The following is a 20,115-nucleotide window of genomic DNA, read 5'->3' as shown; positions in this document are numbered from 1 at the left end:
TAAATAAATAAATTAGATAAAACAAGTACTAAGAGCCAGTTTGCTGTAGTGGTTAAGGTACCAGGCTAGAAACCAGGAAACTGTGAGCTCTAGTCCCACTTCAGGCATAAAAGCAGCTGGGTGATCCTGAACCAGTCACTCTGTAAGTCTTAGAAAGCAGGCAATGGTAAGCTACTTCTGAAATGTTGCCAAGTTGGAGCTTGTCCAGGCAATCACCAAGAGTAAACACTGATTTGAAAACACACACACACACACACACATAAAAAAAAAAACCCCAAGTACTACAAACTGGGATACACAAGTTTCAAATCACTTTGAAACAGCACTTTCTCAAGTCTACTAGAGAAAAGAAGCAAGAAAATATTTCATTGCCAGTTTTTGACACTCACAAAATTTGGCTCTCCTCCCCCAGAAAAAGAATTCTTTATCTGAGATTTTTAAAAAACCCATAGAAACAAAAAAAAAGTAGAGATAATCAACCACCATCACTTAATTTTCATTATTGCTGAGTGGAGGGTTGGTTTTTTTTTAAAGTGATCGACGTAATTTTGCTTCCAACTCATGGCACCTTCCAGTCAACTTATCAGCAAGTAACAATGGCTGTCTCTTTTGGTAGCTTTATGTAGTAAGATCCCAGGGTGAATAAAAATCGATGATGTTTTGGGGGGCGGCTTCCGGTTCGACATCGTGGTGAGATTGAACGCGAGGAGCAAGGCTCCACGAACTTGCGCCAAATCCTCCTTGTTGGAGGGCCCCCCAAGAGGCTAAAGTAACCCTGTAGGGGTGACAAAGAAAGAAGGGGCACCCTGCAGGTTGTAGAGAGCGGTAGCTCTCCAGCTGGACCCAGGGATTCCCTCCCATCCAACGAAAAAGGGGAGAGGCAGCCATTATGGCTGCTGCGAAGCTGGGGCAGCTGAAGAAACAAAGAATGTGCTGGAGCAGTGCAGATGAACAGTGACTGGAACTAGGTGAGGTGATTCTTTTTTTACCTAGAACCTAAGCCCAAAGAAAATAAACCCTGGAAAAGAGACTCTTTGAAATGCTTGTCAAAACAGCAAATAATTACAGAGAGAAAAATTATAGACCCGAAAGAAAAGGAACTAAAAAGAGAGCACAAAATCTTTAAAATATAGAAAGATTGGATTTTTATACTTTATTGGCAATATTTTGGTAAGGTATTTTAAAGTGCTGGAATTATTTGTCTGAATATTGACTATTTGCAAAAAAACTGAAATAAATATTTGTTAGATTTTGTGCAATGTTGAAATTTAAGCTGAAGACGCCATCTACTGGTGAATGGAATATATGCTAAACTCCTACAACCTTGGGAAGTACTGATAAGACAAAGGGGGAAAAAAGTGGAAATAAATAACACCTGAAGGACTGCTGTGCTATCTGCTGTTCTATATCTGTCTACTTCATGGTTATTGGAAGTTTAACTGTGAGATTATGGAAGATATCTAAAGAAAGTAACTTTTAAATGCCAGGATCTATGACTGAATTTACAGAGTGGACTTAAGGAGACATTTGGAAATCTTCCTGGATTACCTAAATGAAACTAATTGACTAACTGTGGGACACAAAGAACTATAACTATTGCATTTCCCTGAGGAGCAACACTAGGATTGAGCAAATGGTTTCTAAGCTGGCTTTCTGAGGCCATAGACAATTAAGACTTTGGGGCAGTGACAGCCTACTGACAGGCTATTGAGTAATATTTGGACCTATCAAAACCAGACTAAGATGTTGCATTAAGGGGAGATGAGTGGATTTCAAAAAGAAATGGTGTTGATGCTCCAAAGTACTTATGATCTGTTGATAAAGAACCACAGGGAGATAAAAGACTTAATGTATGACATTGTGGGGAAATCAGAAAATGTTCAACAAGGGACAAGGAATAAATATAATAAAACACAGAAAATAGAGGATATAATAAAAACACCAGAGGAAACGACAGAACAGATAAATCAATGAATAAAACAAGAAGAGAAGGAGAAGTCAATAAAGACTTATTATCAAATAAGGGACAATATATATTAAGAGATCAAAAAATGGGATTGAATACAAATAAAGATATTTTTGAAGAGAAGATAAGGCAGATCCTCTGGAGGTACGGCAGCAAAAGATAGTAGAGATGGAAGACATATTTGGGTTTAATAGGAAAGATGTGTAGACAGAGACAAAGAACCAAGGGAGGAGGTTTGAGAGGCAAGCCAAAAAATGAATAAGAATTGAAATACTAAAGCGGGCAAGAGATTATGGGTAGAAAGGGAATGCTGTTTAATATAAGATTGGCTTTATTGAGAGCTAGAATAGAGGCAGAAACAAGATCAAGGGGGAATATTATTATACATATTTTTATATAATATACTAAAAGTAATAGTTAGATGTAAAGATTAGATGTTATCACTATGTATGATTAAATAATATGTTTGTTATTAGAATGGCGCACAAAAACACTGAACAAAGGAACAAATGAACACACTTTTATATAAATGTGTATAATAACATCACAATTAAATAAGTATGATTAATGTAACAAATTATTTCTTTTATTCATTAAACTTGAAACTCAGTCAACTGAACATTTAAAAATGTGTCACAAATACGATTGACTGGTGCTAATGGTTGATATGGTTGCTGCCAGCATCCTATATATCAACCAAGATCTTTTTAAAATATATGATGCTCCAAGTAGCATAGTTTTTTGTAATTCCACTGGTGTTATTGCAGGAAGCTGCAATTTCTTGATGTGTTTTGTAAAATTCTTGGACATGATATCAAGTGCCCCGATGACAATGGGTATCACTGTTATATGTTTCATTCATAGCCGTGTAGTTTTAATGGCCAGGTCACAATATTTTGTCATTTTTTCCAGTTCTTTTTCTTTGACTCTGGCGTCTCCTGGTACAGTGATATCAATAAACTGTATGCTTTGGCCCTCGACAACCATGATATCTGGTGTGTTATATTCCAAATGATAATCCATCTGTATTCAAAAGTCCCACAAGATCTTCACTGTCTCATTTTTGGTATATTTTTCCACTTTGTGCTCCCATGACTTTTCGGATACAGGTATGTCGTATTTTTTACATAATGACCAGGGGAGTAATTTAGCAAATTGATCATGTCTAGCTTTGTAATCAGTTTGCACGATTTTGCGGCACTCACATATTAAGTGTGAAGCAGTTTCAACTTTGTTGCAAAGTCAGCAGTTTGGATTGTCAGTGGATTTTTGTATCTTCGCTTTCATGGCATTAATTTGTAGTGCAATGTAATGTTGTTATTGTTGTTGTTATTATTATTATTGATACCCAGATGCCTCACTGTTCATATGATATTGATGTATATCCAAAAATAATTTTTAAAAATTGATGATTTTTTTTTAAAAAAAATTAAAAATCAGTTTTTATTTAAATAGGATTTTTTTTATTTTTATCAAATGTATTTTAATAAAATGCTTTAGGAGGAAAAATCTATCTAAAGATAGTTTTCTATTTAAGATACATTAATGATTAATACATTGTTGGGAGGGGGCATAGCCAACGTCGCTGCGGGATGGCGGTTCCCTGGGGCTCCTTTATGGACCATAGCTGTCTTGGAGAAACAGTGAAGAAGGGAGGCACGGATTGGCACAAACAGGGAAGCAGCAAATTCCCTGGAGCGCCGACATTAGCCTCCGACTCAACAGCACGGGAAGACAGTCATTAGAGCTGTCACAAGCTGGGGTGGCCACACAAAGAGATCTGAGCAGGAGCGGCAATTGAATGGAGTATTCTTACTGGAGGAGTGTTTTGCCAACTCATAGGTAAGAAGAAAACTGATCAAAGCTTAAAAGAAGTCTTCAATTTGAAACTAGTGGCTAATTGGCATTTGGAAATACAAATAGAAGAATATAAAAGGTAAAGCAGAACTTTGTAATTAAAACTCCAAAATGAAACTTTCCATCTGAATTTAAAACTGACTTTGGAAGAAACTAAAATACTAAAAGTGACAGGAATTTGAAGGAAACATCGGTTGCTAACAAAAGGATTAAGATAGGAAGTAACTAATTTTGTGGATTAACAAGAGACATTTTGTTGCTGAAGCATTTGTGAATTGGAGAGAGACATCTGCTGGAGGAAAGAAAGTATCACATCATTTAGATCAACATGGGAAAGTCAGGAGGAGGCGTTGTTTATACAGCTGCTGTAAGTGTAAAAAAAGGGAGTGGACTTTAATTGGAACAGATTAAAAGTATATTTGAATTGGACATTTGCAGAAACAAAGAAGAAAAGAAGAAAAGGGATATTACACGGACTTGAATTTGGACTAAGTTAAAGTAATAAATTTGAATTTGGACTATATATAAGTTAAGATAAATAAATTTAAAAAGTTTTTTCTCCTCATATTGAAAATATGGAGAACTGGGAGGAATTATGGGAAATGTTTCAGATGGTTCGAGAATCTATTAATGGGAACAAACAAGCAGAACTGTGGCTTAAAAATAAAAAAAGAGAAGATGAGGAAATTATGAGATATAATGCTGAAAAAGAAAGCAGTGAGGATAATATAGATTATCATATTGGGATTGATAATGAAAAAATAAAAATGGAGAAAGGGAAAGAAATCTTAAAAAAGAGGGGGGAAGGAAAAAAGAAAAGATTGAGGGGGAAAATTAAAAGAGTGAAAAAAACAGACGATTACACTGGGATTAGCATTGATAGAATAAAGAGAAGAGGAGGAAATAGAGAAAAATTGAGGGGGAATATTAAAAGTTAGAGAAAGGTGGAAAAGAGGATGCAAGAAAGGGAGAAAGAAGAAGATGAAAGAATGGGAGAAAGGGAGAAAAATATTAAGAGATGAGATCTGGGAGAGACTGAAAGAAAATGGTTAAAAATAGGAGAAAAATGAACAGAAGCAAAGAAATTAAAGTAGTGATAGATATGTTTTCTTTTTTTTATGTCTGAGAATGCATGGAATGAGAGAGAATTAAAATTGATGGTAAAGAAATAAATTTTAAACATATAAAAGAATGGAAAATCCAGCAGATGAAATATGAAAGACAGCATGGTTTATAAATGAAAATGAATGAAATTAAGATGTAAAAGGGAATAAAATTGAAATGTTAGTAAATGATGTCCACTATTGGAAGAAAATAATAAGTGTTGAATTGTGAACCGAAATGTTAAAATAAGAGGTGGAAAGTTGTATAATTGACTATATGATATAAATGGAATAAGATGAAAACAATGTTAAAATATAGGAGAGGAGGTTTGAAATATGTATAATAAGTGAGAAAATCAAGGTTGTCTGGACACTAGAAATATTGAAAATAAATACAGCAATGGAGAGAGATAAGAAGAGAGATGGAAAGGGAGAAGGAGGGAGAGAGAAAGAAGAAAGGGAAGAGGAGAGGAGGTAAGGTAGGGGAAATAAGAGTAGGAAAGAAGGTCAGATAGGGAGGTAGTAGGGCGGAGGAGAAAGGAACAGGAAGTAGAGAAGGGGACGAGAGAAGAAAGGAGGTACGAACAAAGGAGGGAAAAAAGAAGTGAAAGGAGAAAAAGGATTGCTGTGAAAAGGAAATGGAGGAAAGACAACTCCGAAAATATTTGAATATATTAGGATAAAAATTGAAATAGTTAACAAAAAAGAATGAAAGGGAATGAATATGAATAAAAATGGAGAAATTAGAACTTGAGGGCAAAAGAAGATGTGATTTAATAAAATGACCAAGGAAATATTAGGAAATGAATAAAAAACTATTAAAAAATAATATTTTGGCAAAAACTGTAACTGAGTAAAATATATTTGAATATATTGAACTGTATAAGATATGATATGGCCAATACTCTGTTCATAAATTGTGTATGTGTGGAGGGGGGGAAACTAAACAATCAATAAAAACTTATACAAAAAAAATAATACATTGTTCAGCATGAATGGAGCTTAGTTATGTAGCATGAGGCTATATAATCCGCAACATTGGGACTGTCAATAAGTCAACAGTGGGTCAGAGGAAGAGCCGCTGCAGGACAGAGGTGACAGTTGCTCTTTAAAAATCATGATTTAAATCAACTTGATTTAAATCAAATCCACCCTGTAAGATCCTGACACAGGCTCAGAAAGCCTCTGCAATTTGCTTTCTCCTTTCACCTTTTGACATGAGTTATATAGCATTACATTCTGCAGAAATCTGTAGAAATTTTCCATGCCATACAGTTCTGCTGTTTTCAGATCAAGGCTGCAAATATTTCCACAACTTTCAGATCTCCTGTCATCTTCTCTGGCTTCCACTTCTCTTAAATTACTCTCTAAGGTAAAATACTATTGCCTTGTTCTTGATTATCTTCCGAGTTTAATCAACCTCCTTTTCCTGGGAATAATATGTAGTAGACTAGTTGAACACCACCCCCCTCCCTGGATTAATTGAAGTAACCAGGATAATTTTATTTAATATCTAAGACAGTATTTCAGCTATCAAGGCAAGAAATGTAGTCAACAATTTTACAAATTAAATACAATCCCCTGCCTAATCTATATTAAATGTGTAAACTATTTCCTTCCTTCTCAGTTATACAAGCCAAACATTTGATTTTTTTTAAAAATAGATATGCAACAGATTTTAGAAATCAGACTTCTTTGCTATTAGCACAAAAAATCCATTTCTGACAGACAACCCCCTTTCCCCTTGTAGAAAGTCAGCACCTACTCCCCAGAAGAATGAAATATTTTTGGAAATATTAAAAAGTTATTTATTAAATATTAAAAATATTTTTCAAAATATTAAAAAATATAAAAATATTATATTTCCCTAAAGGAGAAATGGAGAAACATGCTCTTAAAGACCGAAAGCAGACTCAGTCTTTCTTAATAGCCCCCAGCAGATATTTATGCCCATTAAGAAAGGTTGAGCTAGCCTATTTAGAAACTAGCCCCCTTTCCCTGCTCCAAGCAGAAACTGAGGAGGCCAGCTTTTAGAAATGCAGATTTGGTAATCCATTCGAGACAGGATATTTTGAAACAAAGGCAGAATGGTAGGATTAGAAGCAGCCCCTCACCCAAGATTCAACAAAGGACGAAAACCATTAAGCCACAATAGGAATTGCCCAACACCCTTTCAGAACACAAGCCCCTTCATTGCACCATCCCAGAGCAGTCCAAACCTGGGAGCTCAGATAAACAGTAAACCAGAGGTTGACCAGATTAGCTCAGACAAGCACCTAGGATTTGCATTTCCTCTTTTGTCTATAGAGCTAGCTATGACCTCTACATAACCTTATAGGAATCTGACAACAGCCAATAGAATACATGTTCTTGCACAGGAACAGGAAGCTCAAATACAAAGCTAAGAGAAGGTATAAACACCCCCCTCTCAACTCCATTTTGTCAGCTGCCCAAAACCACAAACCATGTGGTTCTGCTTCATCCATAAACCATCTTTCCAATCAGCCTCCATGTTTCCAGTGTCTTTCTCCCAGCTTGGAACTGAACCAGGATTTTCCTTCCAACACCCTAATTATCATAGGTTATAGAATATTTCAGAAGACATGGATAGCGGAATAAATGTATATTTAAACCGACGGTTACAAACTGGGAGGGAAAATAGTTTTTTGTCCCCCTCTATATATTTTATATAATAAAATATATTTTATTTTAAATAAAGTTTTCCTTTATCGCTTCTTCCTTAGTGATCTGTCCCACTTTTCACTTTATGTATTTTCTATTTTCAGAAATAGCTGCTTCTGCTTCCTTTTTTCCCAGAGGAATTGTTTGCATCTTTTTTTTAAAAAAGTACTGCAAATAAAAGTTTTAAAAATATCTATTCATCTAAAGCTTCTTTTCCCATTAGTTTTCTGATGTGGAATCTAATTATTTATGTTGTGAATTTATTAAAATCTAGTTTTTTGAAGTCCATACAAATTCAATTGCACTGTTTTAGTTATCCTTGAATGTATGATAATGATTCCTCCATGTTCATTTTTTTTGTTCATTTTGTTGACTTAGTTTTCCCTTTTGGTTAATATGAAGTGAAAGATTGCTTACCCTCCAATTCATCTTTCCTTCTCTAAAGAAAAATAGGTTAACAATTTGGGAACTGACTGAAAGGACCATACTTGGCAATGTTTCTCTCTCAACAGATGTAGAGGTAATTCAAGTCCCCTACCACTATTAGTTCAGGCTTGTTTGAAAGATCCGTATTTTAGTTTTAGAAAACATCACCCATATATTGAACATAGTTGAACCTGCAATTGTAGACAACTATACTAATTTTGCTTTTATTGTTTTTCCACTTATTTGGCTAGTCCTGGATTAACAGTTAAGGAAACTAAATATGTGCATAAGGCAAGGCCCCAAGATAAGGGGGACACCACATGGGTTTCCCCCCCCCCATTACATCTTTAACTCTTTCACTGCCACACTGGACTGGGTTTTTTTTAGCACTTTTTGAGTCTTAATGTTGTGTCAGATTTTAAGCAATGAAAGGGCAAAGAGGCACCATTGTTTAACTATGTTTAGGGCATCAATTGTTCTCAATCTGGCCCTGATTTAATTCCAGAAAATACCTATGATTATCCAATTAATTCATTTGGGTTTCTGACAGAGGAAGATAGTTCTAACATATTGTGCAAATTATTTTCTCTTTCTATGGCTTCTTTACATTTGAATAAATTTTATTGTTCAGATGCTATGTGTGTCATTTATGGAAGAGATCTTGTTATGTTTCCATTCTACCTTCTAAATCATGTTTTTCTTCAAATGCTAGGATATGGAACTAATTTTATTTCTTATACTCTGAGAATCAATATATAAGTAAACCCATGGATTTTATGAGAATATTATTCTTTGTCATTGAGTGGCTTAATGGGTTCTATTGCAGCAACACTACCACTTCTGTCTATAGTGCACAACTATTCAGCATACAACTATAACATGGGATCCAGACATCAATGTATTCTATCAATATTATTTAAAGAACTCTTCTTTTCCAGCACCTTGCATGGATTAGAAAGATAGATAAGAATTCCATCTCAGTTTACGAGGTTCTTAACTTTCCTTCCCAGAATTTCAAAATTTACAGTGATATGGTTGTAATTGCAACATCATTTGTCCCTACATGGATTAGCAAGAAGAAATAATTATCAGTGGTGTTACTGATTTATCTTCTTGCAGAATAAAACTGTGTGCAGTCTGCCCTTCAGGGACTCACAGTGTCTCTTTTTTCTTCCCTGAAGACTCAGGGCCTATTTCATCCATGAGAGGCTGATAACTGTTTCTGAGTAACAATAATGAAAATATCTTTTATTTTCTTTGTTTTTGACTGTCATTGTTGTGCACTGGGCTTATTTCTTTGATTCTCTTTCTTATGGAGAATTACCTCCTCCATTACTCTTTCAGTCACAAATGCTTTTCTGATATTATAAAATGTAATCTTCTTGTGTCAGATGAAGTATAGTTGCACTCTACTTCCTTTCTTCAGTTACTGTTATGAGATTGTACATGCTGCAAATATATATCAGCTTGTCTCAAGTAGGATTACAAACATGCCTGAAGCACTTAACTAGAAACTCCAGTCCATTTCCATTCAGTTTCTTAATGTACCACTACTAGAATTTTATTTATTTCTTCTTTCCTAGGCTCGCATGAAAAAAATAGTTGGGGTCTTCCCCTTAAACTTTTCAGCTATGAGCTCTTTTGGACTTTTCACTTAGGACAGGGGTCTGAAAACTTAGACACTCAAAGAGCCATTTGGACCCATTTCCCACAGAAAAGAAAACACCGGGAGCCACAAAACCTGGGTGGAAATGGCCAACTCGACGTCACTCACTCCCACTACACACTCTCTCTCTCTCTCTCTCTCCCTCCCTCCCCTGGTGGGGGGAAGGAACCCCTGAACTGATGGGAATCTGACATCTGGAGGCTGACAAGCCCAGGAGTAGCTCGCTGATGATCAGCTAGTTGGTGGAGAGCTGAAGACCAGCCAGCTGGCGGGGAAGCAGTGCATCACAACACTCGGGGCTCTGCAGGAAAAGGAACTGACATCCGGGAGGCAAGAGCAAGCCGCCGCTGCTGCCGCTCTGCATCATAATGGGCTCCAGAAGGAGGAGACCCTGTATCCCCCATTGTGAAGTGCACTAAATTTCACTCTGCTACGCAAGGCGCTGCAAGAGCAGCAGACAGACCATGGAGACAGCAACAGCAAATGCACCATGATGAAGGCAGAATGCTGTTTCGGCAAGTGCAGGGGCACTTCGCTCCCGCACTAAGGCTCCAGCCACCACCACTGCTGTGACAGGGTGACAGCTCTTTCATCCCTCTGCCACAACAGGGCGACAGGGAGCAGCAGCAGAGGGATGAAAGAGCCGCATGCAGCTCTGGAGCCACGGGTTACCAACACCCGACTTAGGAAGAACATGTAGGTTGTTGGCACTTTGGAAAGACTTTATCCAAAAACTATAGATGCAACCTCCCTTAAAAAAAATCCACTATGAACTGATCAAAGACCTGTAACAAGACCGAGGAATGTTAATAGGATTGCAGGTAGTTGCTAAAAGGCTTCAGTCACCCAACTAAACATTTATAGGTAGAAAAGGCAGCAAACCAGGTCAGAGAAACTTCAGCTGGTGTTCAAGTCATTTTACACATAGATAGCTTAAGGCCCCCTTTTTATTTACTTATTTTTATTCTGCTTGTTTTTTTTAATAAATAACTCAAGGTGGCAAGCATATCTAAAACTCCTTCCTTCTCCAATTTTCCCCACACAACCCTGGAATAGATTGAGCTGGGAGAAAATGACTGGCTTTCATACTAAGGTAGGACTAGAACTCAAAAGTCCTGATTTCTAGCCTCATGCCTTAACTATTCAACCAAACTGGCTCTAAACATGGCAAAGAGTATGTACAGACAACAAAACTGATCTCCTAAAATGCCATAAATTCAAGAACAGTAAGACATTTTGCAGCTGCCTCTCATACTTGAAAAATTGAAAAACACAGGGATAACAATGGATGTTTTTTCTGGAACTGTGCCTTTTCGCCATGGACTGTAATCTGTTTCTGTGTAAGGCTTTGCAAATTAATAGCCATGCAGCATGTCCTAAAACTGATACTGCTGTTGATGTAACAGATTTCAAAAATAGTTTACTGAAATGTCCAAAGCCTGCTTCTTTTCCAACAGTTCCTCAAGTGCTTTGTATATTTGGCAGCCAGAATTTATACACAGTTCACACCTGGTATAAAGTCAGAAATATGAGCTCAAATTTATATCATATGATCAAATAGCCTTCTAAGCCGAAAGATACCTGTCATAATGGAACTACAGGTAGTCCTCAACTGACAATTGCAATTGAGCCCAATAATAACTTGTTGCTGGCAATCCTTGTGATTTATATTGATATATTGACCATCAATTGCGTTGTAAATGTCGTACCTTGATGAACGTATCTTTTCTTTTATGTACACTGCGAACATATGCACCAAGAAAAATTCCTTGTGTGTCCAATCACACTTGGCCAATAAAAAAATTCTATTCTATTCTATAAAAAAAAAATTCTATTTCTGTTGCTGAGTTAAAAATTTGTTAAGTGAATCTTAGCCCATTTTACAACTTTACTTGCCACATTTGTTAAGTGAATCACTGCAGTTGTTAAATTAGTAACACGGTTGTTAAGTGAATCTGGTTTCCCCATTGGCTTTGCTTGTCAGAAGGCTGCAAATGATCCTGGGACACTGCAGCCATCATAAATGTCAGTCAGTTGTCAAGCATCCAAATGTAAATCACGTGACCAAGGGGATGCTGCAGCAATCATAAGTGTTAAAAATGGTCCTAAGTCACTTTTTTCAGTGCCCTTTTAACTTCAAACAGTCATTAAGCGAACTGTTGTAAGTCAAGGTCTACCTGTAGTGCACCATGTAGAACACATCACCAAAAATAATACAGAAATAGGAATTTTAAAGATAATTCCTATAGAGGAATTAGTCCATCCCAATGCTTCTCAACCTTTTCTTCATCAGGGACCCACTTTAAATATCTTTTGTGGCCACAGATCATGGCCACAGATCACCAAGACTTAATTCATAACATTTTTTCGAGGCTTCACAGATCACCTGTGATGACATCGTGGCCCCCCAGGGTCCACGGACCACACACTGGGAACAACTGGTCTATCCTGTAACAGTGTATTAAAGTCAAGATGGTATTAGTCTTATAAAGTCAAAAAGAAAAATATGGACCAATGTGAAACACATTGCACCAACAGTGTGCAACAACTTTATCAGATCCCCAGAAAAATGGCACAGTCTGCATACACTCAGACTGGAACACATGAACAAGACTGAACATAGCAGCTATTTCCTGCTACAGATGACATTCTTCCTCACCCTGTATGTGCTTAAGTTATCTTATGCTTGATGATTGGCGTTTGACTATTTAAAAGTTCCCCAGTAACCAGTAAATCACTCAGAATTAATAGACCCCCTTAATTCATTATACTCCCATATTTCATTTGAGGTTGAATAGAATAGAATAGAATAGAATAGAATAGAATAGAATAGAATAGAATAGAATAGAATAGAATAGAATAGAATAGAATAGAATACAATATAATACAATACAATACAATACAATTTTTTATTGGCCAAGTATGATTGGACACATGCTGCATATGCTCTCAGTGTACATAAAAGAAAAAATACCTTCACCAAGGTACGACACTTACAACACTTAATGATAGTCATAGGGTACAAATTTAACACTTAATGATACAACACTTAATGATAGTTATAGGTTGCAAATAAGCAATCAGGAAACAATCAATATCAATATAAATTGTAAAGATAAAATTGAAGGTGAAGAGTATGCCAAAAGAGGACCTAACTTATTACTGTAGTTTCTTGGATGTACTCTAAACCCAAATCAGTTGTTAATGAATTTTCAGGAACAATTTAATAATTATAATGAAATTTTACATGACTACAAATAAAATATGTACGTTTTCTTGGTGTTCATAAATGCAGATGTTGTTCTTCATGTGGCTCCTGGATAGCATATCCACCACAAAGCTAGTTTTTTTTTTTTATTCAAAAAGTTTTACAAAATTTTTTTCCCCCTTTCCCCCCCTCCTCTCCCCTCCCTTCACAACCCCCCTCCCCCCCCCGACTTCCCGGAACGGGCACAAGGTATAGTTAAAAATAAAACAAACATATGCTAAAAATTTTTCATCCCAACTTAATTATACCCCTACAATCATCAATTCCTAACTTCCCCAAAACAATCAAAATAATACATCATAATCATTCAAAACAGTCTGATAACTCTTAGTTTGATATCTACGTTGAATATAGTCAATCCATTTTTTCCATTCCTTTAAGTATCTTTCTTGCGTATTGTCTTTCAAAAAGGCTGATATCTTCGCCATCTCAGCCAAATTGGCAACCTTCAATATCCATTCTTCTATTGTAGGTACTTCTTTTTTCTTCCCGTATTGGCCTATTAGTAATCTTGCTGCTGTTATTAGATTTAAAATCAATTTAGTCTCAATTACTGTACAATCCGTAATAATTCCCAACAAGAAAAATTGCGGCAGGAACTTTATCTTCTTTTCAAAACATTTTGTAAAATCCACCAAATTTTTATCCAAAAGGCCTTTATGTCCTTACAAGTCCACCAAATGTGAAAATATGTAGCGTCATCACAATTACATCTCCAACATTTTGCTTGCATATCTGGATACATACACGATAATTTTTTAGGATCTAGATGCCATCTATAAAACATTTTATAAAAATTTTCCTTCAGATTCTGTGCCTGCGTGAATTTAACATTTCTAACCCAAATTTTTCCCCAAGTTTCCAATAATATTGGCTCCTGAAAATTTTGTGCCCACTTTATCATACAGTCCTTTACCAAGTCCCTTTCAGAATCTATTTCAAGTAACACATTATACAATCTCTTTATATGCTCCTGAGACTGATTTCTAATTTGCTTTACCAAATTTCCCTCGTTCTGCTCTATACCAATTTTCTGATCTTCCTTCCATCTAGCACGTAGTTGCTCATATTGAAACCAAGTATAATTTTTCCCTTCCTCTCTTAATACTTGCAGAGATTTTAACTGCAAATTACCTCTTTCAGTATACAAAAGATCTTTATATGTAATCATTTCCTGATTCTGTTCTATATTTATATTTTCTATTGTATGTCTAGGACTTGCCCATATAGGAACCTTATAATTTAGTTTATAAGAGTATTTTTTCCAAACACGCAGAAGGGCATTTCTTAGCACATGATTTTTAGAATAGAATAGAATAGAATAGAATTTTATTGGCCAAGTGTGATTGGACACACAAGGAATTTGTCTTGGTGCATATGCTCTCAGTGTACATAAAAGAAAAGATACCTTCATCAAGGTACAACATTTAAAGGCCTTATCCACGTTTTTGTCATAAATTAAATATGCATGCCATCCATATAGCAAATCATAACCTTCTATATTCAAAATTCTGTCCTCTGTTAAATTAAACCAATCACTTATTGCAGAGAGAGCAGCTGCTTCATAATATAATTTAAAATTAGACATTTTTAAACCTCCCCTTTCCCGAGAATCTTGAATTATTTTCATTTTAACCCTAGCTTTTTTACCTTCCCATATGAATTTGTTAATTCCCTTCTGCCATTCCTCAAGATTCTTATCTTTCTTAATTATTGGTATATCTGAAAGAGGAATAAAAATCTAGGTAAAACATTCATTTTAATAGCAGCAATTCTCCCCAGCAAAGATAATTGCAATTTTTTCCAAACAATCAACTCCTTCTGAACTTTTTGCCATAAAACCTCAGTTATTCTTATACAATTTCACATTTGACGATGTAATATAAACCCCTAAGTACTTAACCTTCTTTACAATTTCAAATCCTGTTATTTCCTCTAGTCTTTCTTTCTGTTGTCTGGCCATATTTTTTATTATCACTTTTGTCTTTTTCTGATTTACCTTAAACCCTGAAACATTCCCATATTGATCAATTATTTCCAACAAAGATTTAGTAGAATTTATAGGGTTTGTTAAAGTAATCACCAAATCATCTGCAAAAGCTCTTAACTTATATTCATACTGTCTAACTCTAATTCCCTCTATCTCCTTTATTTCTCGTATTTTATCCAATAATGGTTCTAGAGTTAAAATAAACAATAATGGTGATAAAGGACATCCCTGTCTTGTTCCTTTCGCAATCTTAAAAGGTTCTGTTAAGATACCATTGATTATAATCTGTGCTGTTTGCTCTCCATAAATTGCCCTAATTATTCTTAAAAACCATCTCCAAATTGCATCTTTTCTATTAATTTAAATAAAAAATCCCAATGCAATCGATCAAAAGCTTTCTCTGCATCGAGAAAAATAAATGCTGCTGGAATAAAATTTTTCTTTTCTAAGTACTCCAGTAAATTAACAATCTGCCTAACATTATTCCTCATCTGTCTCCCTTTTATAAATCCAGATTGATCATTATGAATTCTTCGCTGCAGAATTAACATTAATCTATTAGCTATTATTTTAACAAAAATCTTATAATCATTATTTAAAAGTGAGATTGGCCTATAATTCCCAGGTTTAGAACAATCCTGTTCCTCTTTGGTATCAATGAAATAAAAGAGGTTCTCCATGAGGGGAATTCTCCTAGTTGTATCTGATTAAATAATTCCTTAAGTGGACCTAACATCTCATCCTGTAAATTCCTATAATAACTAACTGTGAGCCCATCCGTACCAGGAGTTTTCCCATTTTAATTGTTTAATTACCAAAATAATTTCTTCAGAGGTTATAGGCCGATTCAGTTCATCCGCTTGTTCTAAAGTTAAATTTTTAACCTTATATTCCTTCAAATAATTATCAATATCCCTATTCAATATATTATCTTTAAGATATAAATTTGTATAATATTCTAAAAAGCTTTTTAATTTTATCCTGTTGATATCTCTCTTGCCTTTGTATTCTATTTTTCTATAGTACGTTGTTTTGTCTTTTCCTTAAGGTGTATGCTAACCACCTACCAGGTCTATTTGCGTTACAAAAGTATTATGTTTGGCATATTGTATATTTGTTGCCACCTGATCAGCCATTATCATATTAAATTGATTCTGTAGTAACTTTATTGCATCTTTAAGTTTTTGATCATGTGGATTATGTATTAATAATTGTTGTTTCTTATAAATTTCCTCTTCTAGATACCTACGCTGTCTTTGTTGCTTATTTCTCTGTCTATTATTAAGATATATTAATACACCTCTCATAAAAGCTTTACTGGCGTCCCAAACCATTTCTATCGATGTTTCATTATTCAAATTATAATCAAAAAATTCTTTCATCTGCTTTTTACATTGATTTACATTATCCTGATATCTAAACAAATTTTCATTTAATCTCCAAGTTCTTCTACCCTCTTTTCCATATTGCAATTCCATCCAAACAGGACTATGATCAGACAAACATCTTGGAAATATCTTAGTTTTCTTCACCCTAAAAAGCAAATCATTAGAAATTAAAATAAAATCAATACGTGAGAAGGATTGATGCCTATCAGAGAAAAAGTATAGTCTCTTTCCTCCAAATTCCAGTCTCCATACATCTCTTAACTCAAAATCTTCTATCATATCAAAAAGGATTTAGGCAGCTTTGCATGTGCAGGTATCTTCTTGGAAGAAATTCTCTTGTCCTTTCGTATCTATTACTCCATTCCAATCTCCCAATATAATACGATTTATAATCCCATAGAATCAAGTAATCATATAACATTCTATAAAATTTTTCTAGTTGCTGATTGGGTGCATATATACCAAACAAGAGAGTCCTTTTGTTTCTATTGTAAGTTCAATAGCAATATATCTTCCGTGAATATCTGCCTCTATTAACTTGGCTGGTATATCTTTTCTCAAATAAACCACTATGCCATGTTTTTCTCCAAAGCTGAAGCAACAAAATGTTTACCTAACTTTGAGTTTATTAGTACTTTTGATCTGATAATTTAATATGCTTCTTGTAAGCAAATAACATCATTTTAAATTGTTTCAAATAATGAAATATTTTTCTTCTCTTCTGAGCTGAATTCAAACCATTGACATTCCAAGTCAAGATTTTATTTGCCATTACTGGGCTGCTGAAGCTTTTGGGCAATCAACTGAAGATCGTCCTCCCGTATCTTCGGCCGTGCTCCTCCCACCGCTTCTGTAGCAGAATCCTGAACTTTACTTTGAGTTTGTTGCTCCTTTTCTTTACGCTTAAGGGCTCCCCTCGTCAGTCTTTGTTCTTGTGGTTGTTCCTCAGATGGTAACATCACTGGAATCACCTCAGCTTCCACACCCATTTGAGTCTCTTGAATTCTTTTTTCTATTATTTCTATTTCAAGTTTCAGCACTGTAGAAAGAAAATCTTTGGCCTTAAGCACTGTGTCAATACGATATCTCCTTCCTTGATAATACACTGTCAAACCAACTGGAACCTCCCATCTAAATTGAATCTGGTATTTCTTAAGTTCTTGTGTAAAAAATGGATATCCACCACAAAGCTAGTTTTGTCCTTTACAAAACTAAAATTATACCCTTGCACAAGTACTTTCTTGCAACCATCAAAATGCAAAATGATTTAGCTATAATTAAAAGACATAACTGCATAGATACTGACGGTATTTATTTCTTATTTATTTGATTACTATAGCCACATATCTCAATTAAGTGATTCTGGGTGACATCATAATCAAGATAATCAACAAGTCACTCGGGGAAGCATACATTATAACCACGATACAACTTCTCCAAAGCATTCTTTCAAATGCACTGAATGGAATATCTATTATCTGTATTAATGGAGAAGGTAGTTAGAGAGTGTATTGTGTTTGTTTCATGGCCTAAGCAACAATCTATTTGCCAGTCTTCTGCTTTCTGAGATTCGTAGCATTTCATATAACCCTCTCAGTCAAATGTTATCTGGAACTTCCTTTTCCTCAGCTAATTATACCAAGATATTAAGCATCAGAGCTTCTCATGCACAGTAGAATTTATGAAGACTCACATCATGAACTCATGAGTTTAAGCTGAATTTCTGGGAATTTAACCATATAATCAATTATCCCCCCACCTTTTTTATCTAGTACAGTGATGGTTAACCTTTTTGGTGCCAAGTGCCCAAAGTGCCTGTGCACGCACGCATGCCAGAACCCCCAAAATGCAATGTGAGCACTCCCCACGCATGCAGCCTGCCCCTGCGCATTTGTGCGTTCCCACCCCGTTTTGGCTTCTAGGTTGATGCAGGAGGTTTTCCAGGGCCCCCGCGCCTGCCATATGGGATCTAGTATGATCTTTCCTAAATCTTGGCTGTTGTTTGCCTTGACTAGTCAGGAAAGTTAGAATCAAGACTTCAGCAAAAGCTCATTTGCTATTGTTTTCTAGCAGATGATATTCAGAAGTATGTTCCCCCTAATTCTGGAGGTACAGTTCTCATAAGTTAATTATCCATGAATTACTTGGACTTTTAAAGTATTTTATAGCTTCTTCTGTTGGCAGTGTAGAAAGTTAGCACCCATCCTTCTCCTAGAAGAATGAAATGTTTTGAGAAATATTAAAAAGGAAAATTATATTTCCCTGGATGAGAAATGGAGAAACATGCTCTTGGAAAGCAGCCTCCACCTTTTTTAATAGCCCTTAGCAGATGTCAACACTTAAGAGATAAAGAGATAGCTAGCTCTATTCATAAGCAAACACCCTCACCCAAGATCTATCAAAGGTAGGATTAGACCTCAGCCACAATAGGAATTGCCCCAAACCCCTTCATTGCATCCACCCCCCCCAGCAGTTCATATTTCAATCAAGCTTAGCTCAGACAAATTCCTAGGATTTGTACATGGCCCCATGGTAGTCTGACAACAGCCAATAGAATACATGTTCAGGAACAGGAAGTTCAAATGCAGAGCCCAAGAGAAGGGATAAATACCCCCCCCCACTCAACTTCATGTGGTCAGATAACCAGAACCCATGTGGTTCTGCTTCATTATTAAACCATCTTTCCAATCAGCCTCCTCCATGTTTCCAGTGCCTTTCTCCCTGCTTGGAACTGAACCAGATGAATATTTTTTCCGACAATAGCAATGTCATGTTTCAAACTGAATTCTATATCTAAACTGTGTGATCCCCATATTCCTTGTGTCTTTTGTGGATCTTCACTATTCAACCATTTAATTTCTTTGAGCCCCAACTTTGTGAGAAGGAAAAGAATTCTGGATTATGTGTTACATCATGTAGATTTATATAAAGAAATTAAAAGATTGTAGTGGGGCCTGCAAACTAGCTGAGTTGCCTAGTGTTACTACTATTTCTTCTTTCATAGCTAATTTTTCCTCTAGCTAGATCTTCAGGAGCATTACCAATTTAAATGCTGGGACATGTTTATAGAAAGCCAGGTATTTGAATAACTTTATTATAATTTATGTTCTGTGCCCTTGACTCAATTGTGAATTCAGGATCATTTAGTTTTCCCTTCATGTCAGAAAGACTACAACCACAAGTCCCTGTAGTTTTTTTGGTAAGGTTTCAGAAGTGCTTTGCATTGCCTCCTTCCAAGGACTGAGGAAAAGTGACTGACTGACCCAAGGTCATCTAGCTGGCTGCATGCCTAAGGTAGATTAGAATTCATGGTCTCCCAGTTTCTAGCCTGATGCCTTATTACAGCAAACCGGCTTTTATAACCCTGGTTAAAAGGAGAAAATAGGGAGAAAATATTCAGACTCCAACTGAAGAGAAACATCTATCCATTCCAGCACACCTGACCGCATTGCAAAGCTCCCTGCCTGGTGGAACTTTGATGCTGGAAATATATCTGGATTCTCTAGGAACATCTGCTTCTACTGATGTTCGACACAGAAAAGTACAACCACTACCTCCCTTGTTACACATCCATTTTTATCCCCTTTCTAATCATTCTTGGTATGGAATTTGCATTTTTCACAGCTATCATGGATTTTTCTCCTTTAAAGTTGGAATTTTCCCATTTCTTTCCTATGTTGCTAAATTTCCAGATACGTTAAATCTTTACTCTTGAAAAACATTTAATTTTTTCCCTTCAGAGTTTGCTACAATCTCTCAGATCCTCTAT

The 20,115-nt window shown here is 35.7% G+C and overlaps 1 protein-coding gene across 3 annotated transcripts in view; it reads right to left on the bottom strand.

Annotated features, from left to right (window-relative positions):
• Positions 1-20,115, bottom strand: part of TCF20 (transcription factor 20) — a 192,608-nt gene that overhangs the window by 128,286 nt on the left and 44,207 nt on the right. The gene's annotated exons all lie outside the window — the stretch shown is intronic.

This window comes from Ahaetulla prasina, chromosome 7 (genome assembly GCF_028640845.1).
Source record: "Ahaetulla prasina isolate Xishuangbanna chromosome 7, ASM2864084v1, whole genome shotgun sequence".
In the NCBI taxonomy this organism is placed as follows: domain Eukaryota; kingdom Metazoa; phylum Chordata; class Lepidosauria; order Squamata; family Colubridae; genus Ahaetulla; species Ahaetulla prasina.
This window is presented reverse-complemented; position numbering and strand designations above follow the sequence as displayed.